Source organism: Natrix helvetica (genome assembly GCF_964273705.1).
Source record: "Natrix helvetica genome assembly, chromosome: 6".
Taxonomy (NCBI): Eukaryota; Metazoa; Chordata; class Lepidosauria; order Squamata; family Natricidae; genus Natrix; species Natrix helvetica.
The window spans coordinates 19,592,995-19,602,291 of NC_138553.1; positions in this window are offsets into that span (position 1 = coordinate 19,592,995).

Here is a 9,297-nt window from a genome sequence, read left to right on the forward strand (position 1 = left end):
ATGTATTTTGCCAGGAAATGTACATAAGGCCGGCTCAAAAGGCGTCCCCCCGCCTAACCATACCGATGGGCTCTGAAACTAATGGCAGTGTCGGTTTTGCTCTGTGAATTCATGGGGAGCTAACCCTAACCCTAAGAGGAATTTTCCCATGTATTTTGCCAGGAAATGTACATAAGGCAGGCTCAAAAGGCGTCCCCCCTCCTAACCAGACCAATGTACTCTGAATCCAATGTCAGTGTCGGTTTTGCTCTGAGAATTCATGTGGAGCTAACCCAAACCCTAAGGGGAGATTTCCCCAATGGGATTTTCCATGTATTTTGCCAGGAAATGTACATAAGTCCGCCTCAAAAGGCGTCCCCCCTCCTAACCATACTGATGGGCTCTGAATCCAATGGCAGTGTCGGTTTTGCTCTGTGAATTCATGGGAAGCTAACCCTAACCCTAAGTGGAATTTTCCCAATGGGATTTTCCCATGTATTTTGCCAGGAAATATACATAAGGCCGCCTCAAAAGGTGTCCCCCCTCCTAACCATACCGATGCGCTCTGAATCCAATGGCAGTGTCGGTTTTGCTCTTAGAATTCATGGGGAGCTAACCCTAACCCTAAGTGGAATTTTCCCCAATGGGATTTTCCATGTATTTTGCCAGGAAATGTACATAAGGCCGGCTCAAAAGGCGTCCCCCCGCCTAACCATACCGATGGGCTCTGAAACTAATGGCAGTGTCGGTTTTGCTCTGTGAATTCATGGGGAGCTAACCCTAACCCTAAGAGGAATTTTCCCATGTATTTTGCCAGGAAATGTACATAAGTCCGCCTCAAAAGGCGTCCCCCCTCCTAACCATACTGATGGGGTCTGAATCCAATGGCAGTGTCGGTTTTGCTCTGTGAATTCATGGGAAGCTAACCCTAACCCTAAGTGGAATTTTCCCAATGGGATTTTCCCATGTATTTTGCCAGGAAATATACATAAGGCCGCCTCAAAAGGTCTCCCCCCTCCTAACCATACCGATGGGCTCTGAATCCAATGGCAGTGTCGGTTTTGCTCTTAGAATTCATGGGAAGCTAACCCTAACCCTAAGTGGAATTTTCCCAATGGGATTTTCCCATGTATTTTGCCAGGAAATATACATAAGGCCGCCTCAAAAGGTGTCCCCCCTCCTAACCATACCGATGGGCTCTGAATCCAATGGCAGTGTCGGTTTTGCTCTTAGAATTCATGGGGAGCTAACCCTAACCCTAAGTGGAATTTTCCCCAATGGGATTTGCATGTATTTTGCCAGGAAATGTACATAAGGCCGGCTCAAAAGTCGTGCCCCCTCCTAACCATGCCGATGGGCTCTGAATCCAATGGCAGTGTTGGTTTTGCTCTACGAAGTCATGGGGAGCTAACCCTAACCCTAAGTGGAATTTTCCCCAATTGGATTTTCCCATGTATTTTGCCAGGAAATGTACATAAGGCCCACCCAAAAGTCGTGCACCCTCCTAACCATACTGATGGGCTCTGAATCCAATGGCAGTGTCGGTTTTCCTCTACGAATTCATGGGGAGCTAACCCTAACCCTAAGTGGAATTTTCCCAATGGGATTTTCCCATGTATTTTGCCAGGAAATATACATAAGGCCGCCTCAAAAGGTGTCCCCCCTCCTAACTATACCGATGGGCTCTGAATCCAATGGCAGTGTCGGTTTTGCTCTTACAATTCATGGGGAGCTAACCCTAACCCTAAGTGGAATTTTCCCCAATGGGATTTGCATGTATTTTGCCAGGAAATGTACATAAGGCCGGCTCAAAAGTCGTGCCCCCTCCTAACCATGCCGATGGGCTCTGAATCCAATGGCAGTGTTGGTTTTGCTCTACGAAGTCATGGGGAGCTAACCCTAACCCTAAGTGGAATTTTCCCCAATTGGATTTTCCCATGTATTTTGCCAGGAAATGTACATAAGGCCCACCCAAAAGTCGTGCACCCTCCTAACCATACTGATGGGCTCTGAATCCAATGGCAGTGTCGGTTTTCCTCTACGAATTCATGGGGAGCTAACCCTAACCCTAAGTGGAATTTTCCCCAATGGGATTTTCCCATGTATTTTGCCAGGAAATGTACATAAGGCCGCCTCAAAAGGTGTCCCCCCTCCTAACCATACCGATGGGCTCTGAATCCAATGGCAGTGTCGGTTTTGCTCTGAGAATTTATGGGGAGCTAACCCTCACCCTAAGTAGAATTTTCCCCAAAGGGATTTTCCCATGTATTTTGCCAGGAAATGTACATAAGTCCAGCTCAAAAGGCGTCCCCCCTCCTAACCATACCGATGGGCTCTGAATCCAATGGCAGTGTCGGTTTTGCTCTGTGAATTCATGGGAAGCTAACCCTAACCCTAAGTGGAATTTTCCCAATGGGATTTTCCCATGTATTTTGCCAGGAAATGTACATAAGGCCGCCTCAAAAGGTGTCCCCCCTCCTAACCATACCGATGGGCTCTGAATCCAATGGCAGTGTCGGTTTTGCTCTTAGAATTCATGGGGAGCTAACCCTAACCCTAAGTGGAATTTTCCCCAATGGGATTTTCCATGTATTTTGCCAGGAAATGTACATAAGGCCGGCTCAAAAGGTGTCCCCCCGCCTAACCATACCGATGGGCTCTGAATCTAATGGCAGTGTCGGTTTTGCTCTGTGAATTCATGGGGAGCTAACCCTAACCCTAAGAGGAATTTTCCCATGTATTTTGCCAGGAAATGTACTTAAGGCAGGCTCAAAAGGCGTCCCCCCTCCTAACCAGACCAATGTACTCTGAATCCAATGTCAGTGTCGGTTTTGCTCTACGAATTCATGTGGAGCTAACCCAAACCCTAAGGGGAATTTTCCCCAATGGGATTTTCCCATGTATTTTGCCAGGAAATGTACATAAGGCCGGCTCAAAAGGCGTCCCCCTTCCTAACCATACCGATGGGCTCTGAATCCAATGGCAGTGTCGGTTTTGCTCTGCGAAGTCATGGGGAGCTAACCCTAACCCTAAGTGGAATTTTCCCCAATGGGATTTTCCCATGTCTTTTGCCAGGAAATGTACATAAGGCCAGATCAAAAGTCGTGCACCCTCCTAACCATGCCGATGGGCTCTGAATCCAATGGCAGTGTCGGTTTTGCTCTACGAAGTCATGAGGAGCTAACCCTAACCCTAAGTGGAATTTTCCCCAATTGGATTTTCCCATGTATTTTGCCAGGAAATGTACATAAGGCCGGCTCAAAAGTCGTGCACCCTCCTAACCATACTGATGGGCTCTGAATCCAATGGCAGTGTCGGTTTTCCTCTACGAATTCATGGGGAGCTAACCCTAACCCTAAGTGGAATTTTCCCCAATGGGATTTTCCTATGTATTTTGCCAGGAAATGTACATAAGGCCGGCTCAAAAGGCGTCCCCCTTCCTAACCATACCGATGGGCTCTGAATCCAATGGCAGTGTCGGTTTTGCTCTACGAATTCATGTGGAGCTAACCCTAACCCTAAGTGGAATTTTCCCCAATGGGATTTTCCCATGTATTTTGCCAGGAAATTTACATAAGGCCGCCTCAAAAGGCGTCCCCCCTCCTAACCATACCGATGGGCTCTGAATCCAATGGCAGTGTCGGTTTTGCTCTGCGAAGTCATGGGGAGCTAACCCTAACCCTAAGTGGAATTTTCCCCAATGGGATTTTCCCATGTCTTTTGCCAGGAAATGTACATAAGGCCAGATCAAAAGTCGTGCACCCTCCTAACCATGCCGATGGGCTCTGAATCCAATGGCAGTGTCGGTTTTGCTCTACGAAGTCATGAGGAGCTAACCCTTACCCTAAGTGGAATTTTCCCCAATTGGATTTTCCCATGTATTTTGCCAGGAAATGTACATAAGGCCGGCTCAAAAGTCGTGCACCCTCCTAACCATACTGATGGGCTCTGAATCCAATGGCAGTGTCGGTTTTCCTCTACGAATTCATGGGGAGCTAACCCTAACCCTAAGTGGAATTTTCCCCAATGGGATTTTCCTATGTATTTTGCCAGGAAATGTACATAAGGCCGGCTCAAAAGGCGTCCCCCTTCCTAACCATACCGATGGGCTCTGAATCCAATGGCAGTGTCGGTTTTGCTCTACGAATTCATGGGGAGCTAACCCTAACCCTAAGTGGAATTTTCCCCAATGGGATTTTCCCATGTATTTTGCCAGGAAATTTACATAAGGCCGCCTCAAAAGGCGTCCCCCCTCCTAACCAGACCAATGTACTCTGAATCCAATGTCAGTGTCGGTTTTGCTCTACGAATTCATGTGGAGCTAACCCAAACCCTAAGGGGAAATTTCCCCAATGGGATTTTCCATGTATTTTGCCAGGAAATGTACATAAGTCCGCCTCAAAAGGCGTCCCCCCTCCTAACCATACTGATGGGCTCTGAATCCAATGGCAGTGTCGGTTTTGCTCTGTGAATTCATGGGAAGCTAACCCTAACCCTAAGTGGAATTTTCCCAATGGGATTTTCCCATGTATTTTGCCAGGAAATATACATAAGGCCGCCTCAAAAGGTGTCCCCCCTCCTAACCATACCGATGGGCTCTGAATCCAATGGCAGTGTCGGTTTTGCTCGTGGAATTCATGGGGAGCTAACCCTAACCCTAAGTGGAATTTTCCCCAATGGGATTTGCATGTATTTTTCCAGGAAATGTACATAAGGCCGGCTCAAAAGTCGTGCACCCTCCTAACCATACTGATGGGCTCTGAATCCAATGGCAGTGTCGGTTTTCCTCTACGAATTCATGGGGAGCTAACCCTAACCCTAAGTGGAATTTTCCCCAATGGGATTTTCCCATGTATTTTGCCAGGAAATGTACATAAGGCCGCCTCAAAAGGTGTCCCCCCTCCTAACCATACCGATGGGCTCTGAATCCAATGGCAGTGTCGGTTTTGCTCTGAGAATTCATGGGGAGCTAACCCTCACCCTAAGTAGAATTTTCCATAATAGGATTTTCCCATGTATTTTGCCAGGAAATGTACATAATTCCGGCTCATAAGGCGTCCCCCCTCCTAACCATACCGATGGGCTCTGAATCCAATGGCAGTGTCAGTTTTGCTCTGTGAATTCATGGGAAGCTAACCCTAACCCTAAGTGGAATTTTCCCAATGGGATTTTCCCATGTATTTTGCCAGGAAATATACATAAGGCCGCCTCAAAAGGTGTCCCCCCTCCTAACCATACCGATGGGCTCTGAATCCAATGGCAGTGTCGGTTTTGCTCTGTGAATTCATGGGAAGCTAACCCTAACCCTAAGTGGAATTCTCCCAATTGGATTTTCCCATGTATTTTGCCAGGAAATATACATAAGGCCGCCTCAAAAGGTGTCCCCCCTCCTAACCATACCGATGGGCTCTGAATCCAATGGCAGTGTCGGTTTTGCTCTTAGAATTCATGGGGAGCTAACCCTAACCCTAAGTGGAATTTTCCCCAATGGGATTTGCATGTATTTTGCCAGGAAATGTACATAAGGCCGGCTCAAAAGTCGTGCACCCTCCTAACCATACTGATGGGCTCTGAATCCAATGGCAGTGTCGGTTTTCCTCTACGAATTCATGGGGAGCTAACCCTAACCCTAAGTGGAATTTTCCCCAATGGGATTTTCCCATGTATTTTGCCAGGAAATGTACATAAGGCCGCCTCAAAAGGTGTCCCCCCTCCTAACCATACCGATGGGCTCTGAATCCAATGGCAGTGTCGGTTTTGCTCTGAGAATTCATGGGGAGCTAACCCTCACCCTAAGTAGAATTTTCCACAATAGGATTTTCCCATGTATTTTGCCAGGAAATGTACATAATTCCAGCTCATAAGGCGTCCCCCCTCCTAACCATACCGATGGGCTCTGAATCCAATGGCAGTGTCAGTTTTGCTCTGTGAATTCATGGGAAGCTAACCCTAACCCTAAGTGGAATTTTCCCAATGGGATTTTCCCATGTATTTTGCCAGGAAATATACATAAGGCCGCCTCAAAAGGTGTCCCCCCTCCTAACCATACCGATGGGCTCTGAATCCAATGGCAGTGTCGGTTTTGCTCTGTGAATTCATGGGAAGCTAACCCTAACCCTAAGTGGAATTCTCCCAATTGGATTTTCCCATGTATTTTGCCAGGAAATATACATAAGGCCGCCTCAAAAGGTGTCCCCCCTCCTAACCATACCGATGGGCTCTGAATCCAATGGCAGTGTCGGTTTTGCTCTTAGAATTCATGGGGAGCTAACCCTAACCCTAAGTGGAATTTTCCCCAATGGGATTTGCATGTATTTTGCCAGGAAATGTACATAAGGCCGGCTCAAAAGGCGTCCCCCCGCCTAACCATACCGATGGGCTCTGAATCTAATGGCAGTGTCGGTTTTGCTCTGTGAATTCATGGGGAGCTAACCCTAACCCTAAGAGGAATTTTCCCATGTATTTTGCCAGGAAATGTACTTAAGGCAGGCTCAAAAGGCGTCCCCCCTCCTAACCAGACCAATGTACTCTGAATCCAATGTCAGTGTCGGTTTTGCTCTACGAATTCATGTGGAGCTAACCCAAACCCTAAGGGGAATTTTCCCCAATGGGATTTTCCCATGTATTTTGCCAGGAAATGTACATAAGGCCGGCTCAAAAGGCGTCCCCCTTCCTAACCATACCGATGGGCTCTCAATCCAATGGCAGTGTCGGTTTTGCTCTGCGAAGTCATGGGGAGCTAACCCTAACCCTAAGTGGAATTTTCCCCAATTGGATTTTCCCATGTCTTTTGCCAGGAAATGTACATAAGGCCAGATCAAAAGTCGTGCACCCTCCTAACCATGCCGATGGGCTCTGAATCCAATGGCAGTGTCGGTTTTGCTCTACGAAGTCATGAGGAGCTAACCCTAACCCTAAGTGGAATTTTCCCCAATTGGATTTTCCCATGTATTTTGCCAGGAAATGTACATAAGGCCGGCTCAAAAGTCGTGCACCCTCCTAACCATACTGATGGGCTCTGAATCCAATGGCAGTGTCGGTTTTCCTCTACGAATTCATGGGGAGCTAACCCTAACCCTAAGTGGAATTTTCCCCAATGGGATTTTCCTATGTATTTTGCCAGGAAATGTACATAAGGCCGGCTCAAAAGGCGTCCCCCTTCCTAACCATACCGATGGGCTCTGAATCCAATGGCAGTGTCGGTTTTGCTCTACGAATTCATGTGGAGCTAACCCTAACCCTAAGTGGAATTTTCCCCAATGGGATTTTCCCATGTATTTTGCCAGGAAATTTACATAAGGCCGCCTCAAAAGGCGTCCCCCCTCCTAACCATACAGATGGGCTCTGAATCCAATGGCAGTGTCGGTTTTGCTCTGCGAAGTCATGGGGAGCTAACCCTAACCCTAAGTGGAATTTTCCCCAATGGGATTTTCCCATGTCTTTTGCCAGGAAATGTACATAAGGCCAGATCAAAAGTCGTGCACCCTCCTAACCATGCCGATGGGCTCTGAATCCAATGGCAGTGTCGGTTTTGCTCTAAGAAGTCATGAGGAGCTAACCCTAACCCTAAGTGGAATTTTCCCCAATTGGATTTTCCCATGTATTTTGCCAGGAAATGTACATAAGGCCGGCTCAAAAGTCGTGCACCCTCCTAACCATACTGATGGGCTCTGAATCCAATGGCAGTGTCGGTTTTCCTCTACGAATTCATGGGGAGCTAACCCTAACCCTAAGTGGAATTTTCCCCAATGGGATTTTCCTATGTATTTTGCCAGGAAATGTACATAAGGCCGGCTCAAAAGGCGTCCCCCTTCCTAACCATACCGATGGGCTCTGAATCCAATGGCAGTGTCGGTTTTGCTCTACGAATTCATGGGGAGCTAACCCTAACCCTAAGTGGAATTTTCCCCAATGGGATTTTCCCATGTATTTTGCCAGGAAATTTACATAAGGCCGCCACAAAAGGCGTCCCCCCTCCTAACCATACCGATGGGCTCTGAATCCAATGGCAGTGTCGGTTTTGCTCTGAGAATTCATGGGGAGCTAACCCTCACCCTAAGTAGAATTTTCCCCAATGGGATTTTCCCATGTATTTTGCCAGGAAATGTACATAAGTCCAGCTCAAAAGGCGTCCCCCCTCCTAACCATACCGATGGGCTCTGAATCCAATGGCAGTGCCGGTTTTGCTCTGTGAATTCATGGGAAGCTAACCCTAACCCTAAGTGGAATTTTCCCAATGGGATTTTCCCATGTATTTTGCCAGGAAATGTACATAAGGCCGCCTCAAAAGGTGTCCCCCCTCCTAACCATACCGATGGGCTCTGAATCCAATGGCAGTGTCGGTTTTGCTCTTAGAATTCATGGGGAGCTAACCCTAACCCTAAGTGGAATTTTCCCCAATGGGATTTTCCATGTATTTTGCCAGGAAATGTACATAAGGCCGGCTCAAAAGGCGTCCCCCCGCCTAACCATACCGATGGGCTCTGAATCTAATGGCAGTGTCGGTTTTGCTCTGTGAATTCATGGGGAGCTAACCCTAACCCTAAGTAGAATTTTCCCATGTATTTTGCCAGGAAATGTACATAAGGCAGGCTCAAAAGGCGTCCCCCCTCCTAAGAAGACCAATGTACTCTGAATCCAATGTCAGTGTCGGTTTTGCTCTACGAATTCATGTGGAGCTAACCCAAACCCTAAGGGGAATTTTCCCCAATGGGATTTTCCCATGTATTTTGCCAGGAAATGTACATAAGGCCGGCTCAAAAGGCGTCCCCCCTCCTAACCATACCGATGGGCTCTGAATCCAATGGCAGTGTCGGTTTTGCTCTGTGAATTCATGGGAAGCTAACCCTAACCCTAAGTGGAATTTTCCCAATGGGATTTTCCCATGTATTTTGCCAGGAAATATACATAAGGCCGCCTCAAAAGGTGTCCCCCCTCCTAACCATACCGATGGGCTCTGAATCCAATGGCAGTGTCGGTTTTGCTCTTAGAATTCATGGGGAGCTAACCCTAACCCTAAGTGGAATTTTCCCCAATGGGATTTTCCATGTATTTTGCCAGGAAATGTACATAAGGCCGGCTCAAAAGGCGTCCCCCCGCCTAACCATACCGATGGGCTCTGAAACTAATGGCAGTGTCGGTTTTGCTCTGTGAATTCATGGGGAGCTAACCCTAACCCTAAGAGGAATTTTCCCATGTATTTTGCCAGGAAATGTACATAAGGCAGGCTCAAAAGGCGTCCCCCCTCCTAACCAGACCAATGTACTCTGAATCCAATGTCAGTGTCGGTTTTGCTCTACGAATTCATGTGGAGCTAAC